The sequence below is a fragment of the Meleagris gallopavo genome, chromosome 3 (genome assembly GCF_000146605.3).
Source record: "Meleagris gallopavo isolate NT-WF06-2002-E0010 breed Aviagen turkey brand Nicholas breeding stock chromosome 3, Turkey_5.1, whole genome shotgun sequence".
NCBI lineage: Eukaryota > Metazoa > Chordata > Aves > Galliformes > Phasianidae > Meleagris > Meleagris gallopavo.
In genome coordinates, this window is record NC_015013.2 from 6,284,184 (window position 1) to 6,296,564 (window position 12,381).

General features: G+C 40.8%; 1 long non-coding RNA gene across 1 annotated transcript in view; it reads right to left on the reverse strand.

Moving 5' to 3' along the window:
* The window catches only part of LOC116216418, a 28,411-nt gene that overhangs the window by 2,971 nt on the left and 13,059 nt on the right, over window positions 1-12,381 (reverse strand). Inside the window, exon 4 of the long non-coding RNA XR_004159106.1 lies at window positions 3,780-3,846. This is a non-coding gene — a long non-coding RNA (uncharacterized LOC116216418). The remainder of the gene's footprint in view (window positions 1-3,779; window positions 3,847-12,381) is intronic.

Consider the following 12,381-nt stretch of genomic DNA (forward strand, 5'->3'; position numbering starts at 1 on the left):
AAACCAGCATAAATAGAGATCTGTTGAGAGGCCCCGGTCTAGTGAAAGAAATCCAGCCAGGTGGCCCTAGCTTTATAGCCTGATCCATGCCAACATTTCCCATAGAGGCAGTCCAATATCCCACACAGCTCTCCTCTTCCCAGCTCACTAAAACTGCAGCATTTCCTTCAACAGATTACAGCCGAGACAACCTTCCCTGCCCTCCAGATTAACCTTGTCCCAGTTTCTTCAAGCTTTTGTGAGATGGGAGCAACCACCAAAAGCGGGCTGACCTGAAGTCTGCAGCATGTACCTGTATGACAAAATTTTCTCACTCTTTTTTTTTTTTCTTTTTTTTTCTTTCTGTCACAGATACAGGCATTAAAGACCACTCATTCTTGTGCCAAATGAGAATTCTTTGGATTGCTGGACTGACCTAAAACATTCATGCTGAGGCAGTTCCAGCTTAAAATGAATTGCCTTTTAGTGTCACATTACCTCCCCTGGGCCCGTGCCTCTAATGATGCCTCTCAGCCCCCTCCTTCATGTTGAGGATTTGCCATGGGCACTGTGTCCCTACAAATGCATTATGAGAGATGTACTCTAAACAGGGAATCAGGATCTTCTGGAAAAAAACTGGAGCCTGATGCTCCCAGTCTTCAACATCAGTGTACCAGGATGGGTAAAGAGGCTATTCTAGTGAGGCAGTGTGTTTTGGATCAGTTTTTTTATCAGTGTTTCACAATGATATCAAAACGTCCCTAAAAGCACATTTCCCAAACAATTCTTTTGGACTTCTGATTCTCAAAAAAATCAACACCCCATCTCCCTGCTCTTTTTGGCCTCGATTTCCACCGTCACAAATACTAACATCAGTTTATGAATTCCTTTTTCCCTGCCACTGTAATTACCTGTAACTTTCATGCTATCTTCCTATTTTGCTTTCAGTAATTATATATAACATTTTTTCCCACGTAAATTATCACGAAGATAATCCCAGCTCCTCAGATCCCACAGTAAAGATCTGTTCTCTCCGAGCTGACACAACAACAGGCGATTCACTGAGCACACACAGACGGACACACATTTTCCATGAACTCATTTAGCATCATTACCAAAACTGGCTCACTAGCAATTTCAGCTAATAAGAAAATGAAGTTAGCGCAAAGCTTCTGAAAATAAATTCTGTGGAAGACGTTTCTCTGCTTTAATAGAGATTGAATGCAGGCCGTTTCTCTTTCCCTGTGTCCCAAACAACGCATCAAAACAATGTTTAGCAAGTGAGCTACATTTCACAACGCTTTCGCATCATAGATAGACGTAAAATAAGTTACTTGGCAGTGTGAATGCCCAAGAGAGAGGAAAGTTGGTGGGTTTTCTGTCCAGCCTGGTTTCTCCCAGTCCTTTAGGATTGCCCAAGATTTTTCCATGACCTCACTGTGTCTCTGGCGGCTGTTAACCCCCTGAGCTACCAACACAGTGCAGCCGTGGGAAGCCTCCCTCTGTCCCTTCCATTCATTCTTAATACCTGGCATATCCCACATGGTTAAACTTAAACAGAAGGAGACCACAGGCAAGATAGACGGAGAGAAATGCTTTAAGAGATTCCATGTTCCCTTTAGCAAAGCGATGGGGAAAGAGCTGAGGACGTAACCCAGAACACAGTATCAATTCAGTGGTTTTCCCCAGTTTTTCAAGTTTGCTTAACGCTTCTTAAAACTCCTCCCTGGGTGTTCTGACTTCTCTTACAGAGAATACCAGAAGCCTGGCACTTGAAGTCCACTTTCCTGAAATACTCAGCCTGCTGCAGCTCCTTTGCACAACGTATGTGGCAAGCAGATGTAGCAGGGTCACAAACATTGCTGAAATGAATGCTCAGCGATTCAGCAGAGGATTTGTGTGCGGTTTTTGTTGTTGCCTGCTGCTAAACAACTTTGTACACTACCAGTAATTACTGTATCTGTTTGTCGCTGTTGTTGGTTTTGTTTTTTTGCTTATGCCTTACCTGGTAGCTTTGTTTGTCACTATAAAAGTATTGAGAACAGCTTGGAAACTTTCTTTTGCTCTGACTTGAAAAGGCTGTATTCAATTCCCAGGGTACACACTGCGAGCTGGGTTAGGCTCTGTGGCAAAATCCTCTTCCTTTTACAATGCTGCCTTCACAGCAGGTGCTGAATTTTCTTCTACTGTATGATTATTTTACCTTTCTGTGGTAGCGATGTACCAAAATCCCCTGAACTTGCATTAAATGTAGAGTTTTTCTAGATTCACATGTCAGAAGAGCTTCTGCTTCTTCTTCAGTCTCTAGCCCTAAAACTTTCCCCTTCCCAAGATCTGTTCTATACTAGAATTGTTATATGCCAGTCAAGATCATTCACAATATTTCTTACTCTTTTTCCACACACTTTATCTCTGGACTGAGCTTATACTACTACACTTCCTCCAGAGTATCTTATTGATTAGAATTACAGTTCTGGGCTGGAGCAGAAATGAGGATAGGCACATCCTCTTACAAGCCAAGTCCTCTTACTTCAGTTTCCCATCTTTCTTTGGTACCTTTTAAACCCCTGCATCCGGTATCTTAGAAGTCCTGAAGAACTGCATCCAGTTGAGAAGGAGGTAAAGCAATGGGGCTTTAATATCCTCATTAAATTTGCTTGTTACCCTCAATCTTTTCAGAACATATTGATTAATTTAACTCTTGCTTGATAAATGCTGAGGTATTTATACTCAGGCACACAAACAATTCCTATCATATGATAGTAAGATGTGAAAAAATCAGCATGATGTTAATACAAATTTTAAAAGGTATAGGATTCTAATCATACCGAGCAGTTGTTACTGAACTGACTTTGGTATACATACTCTTAATTTTCACATGTATGTTTTGGAAAAGAAAAACATAACTTTCATACAAACTAATCTGAAGTTTAAGGGTGTTTTTTTTAACTAATCAGTTCAGTAACAACTGCTGGGTATGATTATTAAAATGTCAATTTTACTTTGCACAGAGCAGTGGGTTTGTTTTTTTCTGTGGTTTGGGTTTTTTTGTTGCTGTTGTTGCCATTTTAGAGTACCTTTAATAAATAGCATTTAACCACAGACAGCTGTAGATTCAGTCTGTAAATCACACTAGACGAATTACAAGAAAAAAGGAAAGTGCACATGTTCCCAAGTGTTGCCATTTTCCCACCATTGGAAATGGGATTTTTAAAGCAAGTTTTCTACTAGTCTTGTGAATGCCAAAATACCACAGGGCTGAAACAGAAGCTGTAAGCAGTCACCATGCCTCACAATAAAGCAAAAATATTGCACCAAACTGGAAGGAAAAGCAAAGGCACTTTCCTTCCGTGTTACTGTAGATTAATTTTAGAGATGGGCACAAACCATAAAATTTAGATTCAGCCATAAACCTGGGAGCATAAAGCTTGAAATAAATCTGGATCTTTGTACCAGACCACCGTGGTTGCTGGCAGACAGGTATTAGCTGATTAGTTGGAAAAGTCCACAACACATCTATTCCATATGCCCCATATCTCACAGTATGTCTCCAGGTCCCCCACATCACTGTAAATCCTGTACTGTTACACCACAGACATTTCCAGTGTCTTAGGTCCCTGTGATAGGCACCAAAAGCTTTTTAAAGTAGCAGATGTTCTGAAAGAGCAGAGCTTGGATAAAAGTTTTCACCCAGATATATAAATCTCGTTTGTGGAATCTCCCAAATCAATCTCATTTAGTGAAAGAGAAATTCTATTTTAAAATCCAGCAAGAAAAAACATTTAAATAAAGCAACATACCTAGAAGATGACTCAAAGCTGAATCTTTACGTTCATTAATTCCAGGCAATTCCTGTTGAGTCTGAGACTAGAAACAGAAACAGACAAATACATAAAAATGCACGTGTAGTGGACAGAAAGGAAGAAATGGATATGATAAGGGTATACTTTTCATTTGAATAAGAAGTAGGTTACTACAGTGTGATCGAAAAGATTATCCCTCAGCTAATTTATTGTGTTGCCAAAATTTGTTATTGGATATCAAGGAAATTAAAAGACTTGGTAGACCAAAGTAGATGAAGGCAAGCAATGGGGAGCTAGGTCCTAGAGACCCATACTGCTTCTTAAATCATAGCAGTTCCTACTTTCTTTAAAACATAAATTACACCAAGTAGTCAAAATCCAGCTTTAATTCTCAGCTTAATGATTACATTGGTCCATTTCCAAGGCTGCAGCTAAAGGCCATGAGAACTTTTAAAATATTTTCCCACCCATATACATATTATCCCAAGCTTTCAGAAAAAAAATGGCAAAAAGACAAGCGACCAAGAAAGAAGAACAATGATCATACAGAAATTACACTGGTGAAATAAAACATTCAGCATGAAGTTCCAGTCTGCAAGGGAGCTTGGAAGCTGCTAGGTGAAAGGAAAATTCTGATTTAGTGGCTTGCTGAAGTCTCAGAACAGTGTTGGAAGAGGTGGACAGAGCCACATATGGCGCATTAGACCTCTTCTCACATCCATTTACTATGAGTTTGAGGAGTTTCGGGTTTCCTTTTATATTCTTCTTTTTATTTCCTTCTTTTTTTTTCCTTACTATGTGTTTTTCGTAGAAAATTATTTCAAGAGTTTTCCCTTCACTTTCCTATGCAGAGCTACAACAGTTTACAGTTAGCATCTGGCTCTGCATGCCTAGAACCCATTCATTTCGAGCCATTTTCAGAATCTGGATCTTGACTTGTAATAATGCACTAAAAAATTCTGATATGTATGTTTTTTTACAGTACTTTAAATTTCAAAATACCCCCAAATCTCCGCAAGCCTCCTCCCAGGAGAGTAACTTTCTGGAGAAGCATGACATTCTTCATAGCGCTCCGATAAAGAAGCAGCATGACAAATACTTAGCCTGATGAGAAAGCTGAATAATATCAAAATAAAGTATGAATACAAATTTATGAGCTGTATCAGTCATAATTAACCAGTCAAGAGAAATGTCACTGTATACAGATCTGCTACGTGAAGAATACGGAATATTGTACTGAATATCTTAGTAATTCTTTAGGAAGGTATTGAACTTTTCTCGCAATTAATTATTCATCCATAAAACTTTCCTTTCCTTGTTTCCTCCTCAAATTATTTCAGAACTTTCCTTCCCTTTGTGAGATCGGGAGTGCAATCCCATGCATGTACGCAGCACAAAAACACAAACCCGTGAAAAAAGCCACAACAGACACCACCCCCAGCTTTCCCCAGTTGTACATTTGATGCTTGCCGGTGCCATTAAGCAAACACAAAACAACAGCAAGCGCATTCTGTTGAAATGTTTAGCTAAATGGAACCAAAACAGTCACAGTTCACAATTTCATAAATACATTAATTAGAAGTGTCTCCAAATAGCATGTGATTTTGAATTATTAACATAAAACACTGCATTATAAATGACTGCAAATTGCATTCCTTAGTGCTCTCCATGCTTAATTTATTATGCCGTAGGAAAATTTGCAAATTACTTTACTGTTTTATATTTAATGGATAGTTTTATATGTATATTGTTTCATTAAGATAAAATTAAACCACAGTGTACATATTATATGCCTTTCCAGTGACATAAATGTCACTAGAGACCCTCAGACTTTGTCAGGAGGGGTGTGTGCTTCTGTCACTTCCTAGATTTAGTAAAGGAGCAAAGAACAGGTTCAAGTTTCTGGTCTTTTCATGTCAGGTCACAATTGCTCCTTCTGGCCAGCCTGTTTCATAGGCAGGTGAAGGGCATGCCAGGAAAGTTTCCTGCTCCTTGAAAGTAGGGAGAGGGGTGGCAGAGCCATGCTGGAAGACAAAGGACCGATTCCAGTGGTGGCCAGTGCTGCAAGGATCGTGCAATCACCGTGCCACTGTGCTCTGGGGTGGAAAGAAGGAAGCCTCCTGCCCTGAGCTCCACAAGCAGAGAGAGGTCGAAAAACCCTTAAGCCTCCTAGGAAGAGACAAAAAGGCTGGCATGGACTGATGGACTGCACTGCCAAGTCTATTGCTGCTGCATGTATTAGGATTTGGGACTGTTTACTCTGGAGGAGGTTCAGGGGAAACCTCATAGTTCTCTACAACAACCTGAAAGGAGGTTGTAGTGAGATGTGGGTCGGCCTCTTTTCCCAGATAACTAGTAATTGGGTGAGAGAGAATGGCCTCAAGCTGTGCCACTGAAGGTTCAGGTTGGATGTCAGGAAAAAAGACTGGTGAGGTATTGGAACAGGCTGCCCAGGGAGGTGGTGGAATCACCGTCCCTGGACGTGGTAGTAAAGACCATAATTTAGTGGGCAGTATTGGTGGTAGATGGACAGTTGATCTGGATGATCTTTGGGGTCTTTTTCAACCTTAATGATTCTATGAAATCCCGATGAACGTAGGGCTGGAGATATAGTCAGTGAGGGATGTTGTAAGTATAAGGAAAATCCATTAAAACTGTAACTGTAAAGACATTCATCTTCGACAACTTTTTTGTATGCTGCCTGTTCTTGGCCATTTGTCTTCTCTATTTGTAAATTCCTCAGAAGAGGAATTGCCTCTAGCCAAGTGCTTGTAGAATATGTGTTACTGTGGAGACTCCGTCAAAAACCCAAAATGCAAATAGAGTGTAAATAATAGATATTATTTATGGTACATAAATAAATAACATTGGGCCATGAAAAGGCATTCTAGATATGTTTAAATAGGCTGTCCAATCCCCTAGATTTTAAGAACTAATAATATCCCTTTGGTGAATGTGACAGACCAATTGTTTCCTCAAACTGACTTTCAGACTTTTATATAAGATAGGAAAGGTACCATTTACCTTCAGAACAGTTTCCATGACGTTTTCAGATGTGTTTCCAATTAATAAAAATATAGCAAAATAAAATGTGGCAGGAAGGGTAGGAGGTGGAGAGTCTGCATATTTGGGGAAAGCTTTAATTCTGCTTTAAGTTAAAATTCTATTAATGAAAATGAAGTTACAAGAAAATGCGTGCAAGAGGGAGAAGTAGCCTCTGAGCTATTCTTTTCAAGTAATAAAGATGAGACTGTCAGAAATTGAGGTGTCAAAACTGGAAGTGCTGGAACAAATTCACAAATTAAAGAGCAACAAGTCACCATGACCAGATGGCATACATCTGAGAGCTCTGAAGAACTTAAGAATTAAGTGGTTGAGCTGCTAACAAAAAAATATGCAGCCTTTCATTACAGTGCTACCATGCCAGAAGATAAGAGGTAACAAATACCTCATCTCAAAAAATCTGGAAGGTGTGTTCCTGCAAGCTTGATTAGGGCTGTAGATTGCTTTTCTCTTTTAATCATCCTGGCTTCAGAGAGATCAGCACATCCAGCAAAAAGAGCCAGCCTCAGCCCATCAGGAGCCACTGGCAAAGGCGAGCATGGGTGGTTTGCTGGCTCAGCGTACTCTGGTGACCACTGACCTAGAGACGAGTGGTGGTCCTTGAAAGGACTGACTTCAATGATAATTAAAAAACAACTTCCCTAATTAGCCCCTGCCCTTCTTAAATGTGGCCTAGCTTCAGTGAGTGTCTATCCCTTGAAATAATGTTGGGATAGGTTAACTCTTTCCTAGGCACATTTATGAGTGGGATGATAGGACAAAGCTATTGTCTTAATAACCCAGGATTTCTTCTTGGTTTTATGCCCTGTTTGCAGTTCCTTACCATTCAGATAAGAGGCTCTCTGCAATGGAGGAGAAGGCACAGAGAGGAAAAAACTAATTGAACATCCATCCAAGCAGCACAAACCACGTACTTGTATCATTGCATAGATTTTAAGGTGAATGTTCAATCATTTAGTCCTGTGGCGCACAGCTGCATGTGAAGCAGCACAGACGTCTCCCCACAGCCTCAGGTACACCCTGCATTCACAGATGCAGTGTCAAGCCCCTGCTCTTCCCTTACTGTTAATGAAGAAGTCCTCATACCTAAGGCTGAGGGATGAAGGCATCTCTGATCCTATCTTCTGGCTATTACAAAGTGTAAGTTTGCATTACAATGCTCATATCGGGTTCATTCATTCTAGTGCTAGATAATCAGCCTGGGATGCTTGATAACCAGATTTAGGAAATCACTGGCTTTACAAAATCTAGCTGTGAAGGCTTCTGCCAGTCACTGGCACTATTATCTCACTTCTGAATGGAGGACACCTGGCTTTCACACTCAGTTACCAGTCCTTCTGACATTCCTGTGGTTAATGACAACCCTAAGAATACCAGTTACCCCTTTGAGGATTACAATCAGATTTCCTACTATCCAGGCAAGAGCTGTGGGAGAGCAGTTTATCCATCTCAACAAACATTTTGAAATGTTAATAATATATACAGAAAAAAAAGGGGGGGGAGTCCTTCTTCCACAGAAGAATCACCCCATGCCTTGTAAATACTCATTTTTTGCTGACTAAAGACTCTCCTGTTACCTCAAAATTATTTACAAATGTACTGTAGAACTCTTAAGTAGGATGCAAGAGGAGATGGTGGGAGATATGAACTTGAAAATAATCACTCACTTGGAGCTTCAGCTATGTCTGTAACATGAATGACTGAGAATCTAGTCATTGCTTGGAGCAACTAACAGCTCAAGCTCTCATTCAGGGGAAAATAAACTCTTCTCATTGTCTGGATGAGAAGTTTAATTCACATTGAAAACAAAATGTAAACACCTGTAAGAGGGGTCTGAAAAATATTTTCCCCCCCACCCTCCAGATAAAATAATTTGTCACAGAAAACACTTGGTAATAACATTCTTGCTTTCTTAGGAGCTTCATAGCACCCTGAAGTGACTTTCTTGCAGAAGAGCATAGATTTAAGGTAGATGCTAAGAACCCAGACATGTGGTCTGGGACCAGCCCTTACTTTGCCAGCACTGATCATTATAGCAGTCAGACTGGAGATAGAGATGCTCTCAGACACTTTGCTGAGTGCAGGAGCATGCAGCATTTTGGTTGTTTTTGTTTTTTTTTTTAATTTGAAGTGCTTGGTCTAGAGAGTGAACTTTTCTTCTGCAGATGCAACAGAGAAGTGATGATCATGTCAGTCATAGTCAATAACAACTTTGGGACTGTGATGCTTTTCAACCCTATGCTGTCTCTAGTGAGTGTTGACAGACTGGTGTGAAGGAGGAAAAAGATTGCTGCTGTCTTCTGTGAACTGCTGATAAATCCTTCTCTTTCCTATGCCTATACAGCCACATTTTAAAGAAAAACATGAGAGTTTCTTCAGGAAAATAAAAAATAAAAGTAAAAAAAGAGTAATAAATGTTGCTTTCTTCTCTTGATGTTCTTAATGCATGTATCTGTGAGCAAGCAGCCAGGGGTATGAGCAAAAGTCAGCATCTGAGCAGGCTTTCTATTCCAGTAACAGGCTGGATGGGCTGGAGCAGACTACCATCTTTCCTGTTTTCTCTGTCTTATGGATCTGCTGAAAAGGACAGCCAACTTTTCCCGATGTCTCAAAAGTCCTCACATTAGCAAAGTGCCATTTCTACCTCATCCTGTCTCAGTTTCCACCTTCAGAATCTTAAGTTCCTATGGTATATCCAGGTTCTCTAGATGGCCAAAGCCACCCGATCTTCTCCTGGAATGGGTAGTCTTAGGCTTTGGGCCACGATGGAAAATCCCGTCGTGAGTGACTTTTGTATTTTCAAAATCCACTGGAGGAACCGCAAACAGATGTTCTCGCAGAAATGTGAAAAACAGGATATGTGTGGGAGTCCTCACTGGGAAGAATGGTGGCAGTCTTGCAAATTAAGTAATGGACGTACGATTCACGCTCAGCAGAAACCAACGGCTTAAAAATAGCTAACCCTCTCAATATATTCTCTGTGCATTCTTTTTAGGGCAGTCACTTCCTCATCCTATATCAGGCAATAAATACGGACAAATTCACAACTTACTCTAGTGACTTTTAACCTAGGAATGCTAGTTGCTTTTATATTTTATCATAATGAATTCCACCCATCATTACAAAAACCCAAGTTTTCCCATGCTTGACTCAAATTAAGGCCCATGCTGTTTAGGCAGCCAATATTTTTGCAGCCTCTAGGCTGAAGCAATGCAGCCTGTTCTTCACAAAGCTATCAATGGAAAAATCTAATAGCTGAGAAAATAGATGTCCATCTTTTAAAAGCTCTGCAGTGTTCACTGGTTGCTTTCACATGCAGCTGTGCTGCCAGACATCTGCCTGCTTCCTCCATGCCCAGAGACCCACGTAGCAGACATACCTAAATTCTGTATGTCCCATTGTAACCACCAATTTGTGCAGAGTTCTTGCAGACTCAGAGGCTGTCTTGGAAGAGACTTCCACAGTGGAGGGACCAGCTTGCTTCTGGTTGTCATTCTGCAGCACTTACAGCAAGGTCATTAGATTTCTCTGAATGTAGTTTTTTTTCATTTTGATGAAGCCTCAAGTTCCAGAGCTCTGCTCAAGACCTGGAATGTGATGTCTTTGCCTGTTCTCTCCCTGACAAGTCTCTGAGATATTAAAAATCAAAAGAAGACTCTAAGGAGCAAATAAAGCCTCGTTAAAGTACTGTTTCTCTTTTGTGTTAACTCACAGAAGCTCTTTGCTCTCTCTGCCTGGCCCTCGTCAGATCTTGCATAAAAGGGAAAAAGTGCACTTAAAAGTGCTGTTTTCCTTCCATTTCCCCCTGTACTTCAAAATCATTAGTCTTTCTGCATTTCTCTTTTATTCCCAGCCTGGCTTGTGCCGAATCAGATTATAATACATTAAACCTCCAAGAAGCACAAAGCTCTGCAAAGTGCTCTTTGGGGTCTCGGTACACGTGTTCTCCAGCTCCTTTCTCCAGTAATTACTGCTATCTCAGGGTCAGCTCCTGTGTGCAGGTCCCATTCAGACATGCTCAGCCTCACCTCCAGATCAGTGCAAAAGGAATTCAGGATGGGTTTGGCCTGTGCGTCACCACTGCTCCTGTGTGCAGATGCTGGGGAACTGCTTTGCCAGCAAGGATGTTGCACTGCTTTTCCAGGCCACTTTTTTAGCAAGGAGAAGCAGCTCCTTTGGAGACAAAGGGACTGTGGCCTTCCAGCTAACTTCTCTGGACAAATCTTAGTACTTTGCACTGAATGTGGGGCTGTTGGAGCACAGCTGTAGCCAAATAAAAATCTGCACCAAGGCTCCCCCAGTTCCAGTGAGACCAGGACACTTGCTGTGTGCAGTGCTGAGTGATGGCATCCATGCTGGGAACAGTTCACATATACCTGTGCTTTCAGAAGGAAACTCTGCCTTCAGCCCAGAAGCAGGAAGATGGCTGTATAGGGCAATTCATGCTAGAAAGAGCACCTTCATCCTAAGGCAGCACAAGGAAAAACACTGAAGATAAGGCTACTACTACTAACATTAACATCAGCTAGAAAGCTTGCAGTAGTAATTCACAAAGAGGCACTTCCCCCTGTGTGGTTTGACTCCTTCCTCACAGGTTATAGGAGAGCAGCAATGCTGTTTTTCAGCAGTAATGCTCCCAGCTCTCTCCAGGAGGGACATGAGGGTCTCCAGGAGGAGCAGAACACAGCAAAACCATTGGTACTACCAATATTGGCAGTGTGACTGTAAGTCAAGTCCTACTTCTGGAGTGAACAAGTAAGCAGAGAAAAATATCTGTCTCTAAACTATCACCACAGTTCCTTCCTTTCCTCTAGAGAAGGTGAGCACACATTTCTCTTGAGGGCAAAGAGATGGGAGTGCAGATCAAGGGGGCATATGCTTCTACTACAGCTTTATGAACAAACCTGAATTTCATTCCGAAATGTCGGTGTTCTTCTCATCCTGGTCTCCTCTTCTATAATGACACCTGCTCTCACACTGCAGTCATGCTTTGATAACAGTGGAAAAATGGCATCCATGATGGAAAGAGGGAAGGCTAAATTCGATTCCTACTCTCGCCCGAAGCAGGAAAAGAACAGATACCTCCCAGATTGAAAGCCTGGTTATCTACTCTGCTGCAATACCATGCCAATAAAGATGCCTTTTTTTCTGTTTAAATAAGTAATATAATAAAGTGTTGCTTCATTTCATTATAATGGCTAAGAAGGATTTGCTGGTTTCACAGCATAAATTTAGATTAATTTTTCAGATTTGACAACGTTATAAAAATTATATTGATTCTGAAATTATAATTTTAGATTGGTTCTGTCATTTTAGCCTATTAGCAGTCTTTAAATGAAGTGATCCAACGTTACAATCAATCTTATCTTCCATTATGCACTTCCTGGTGCTAAAAAGTGAGATCGATTCTAATTAACTACACTGGTTCAGTCATTTGGGTGGTTTGTTCAGAGGGAAAAAAAAAGTTACTATCCTACTGTCACTAAACAATTTATTATACATTTATACACAGAATTTATAAGCGATATTAATGTCA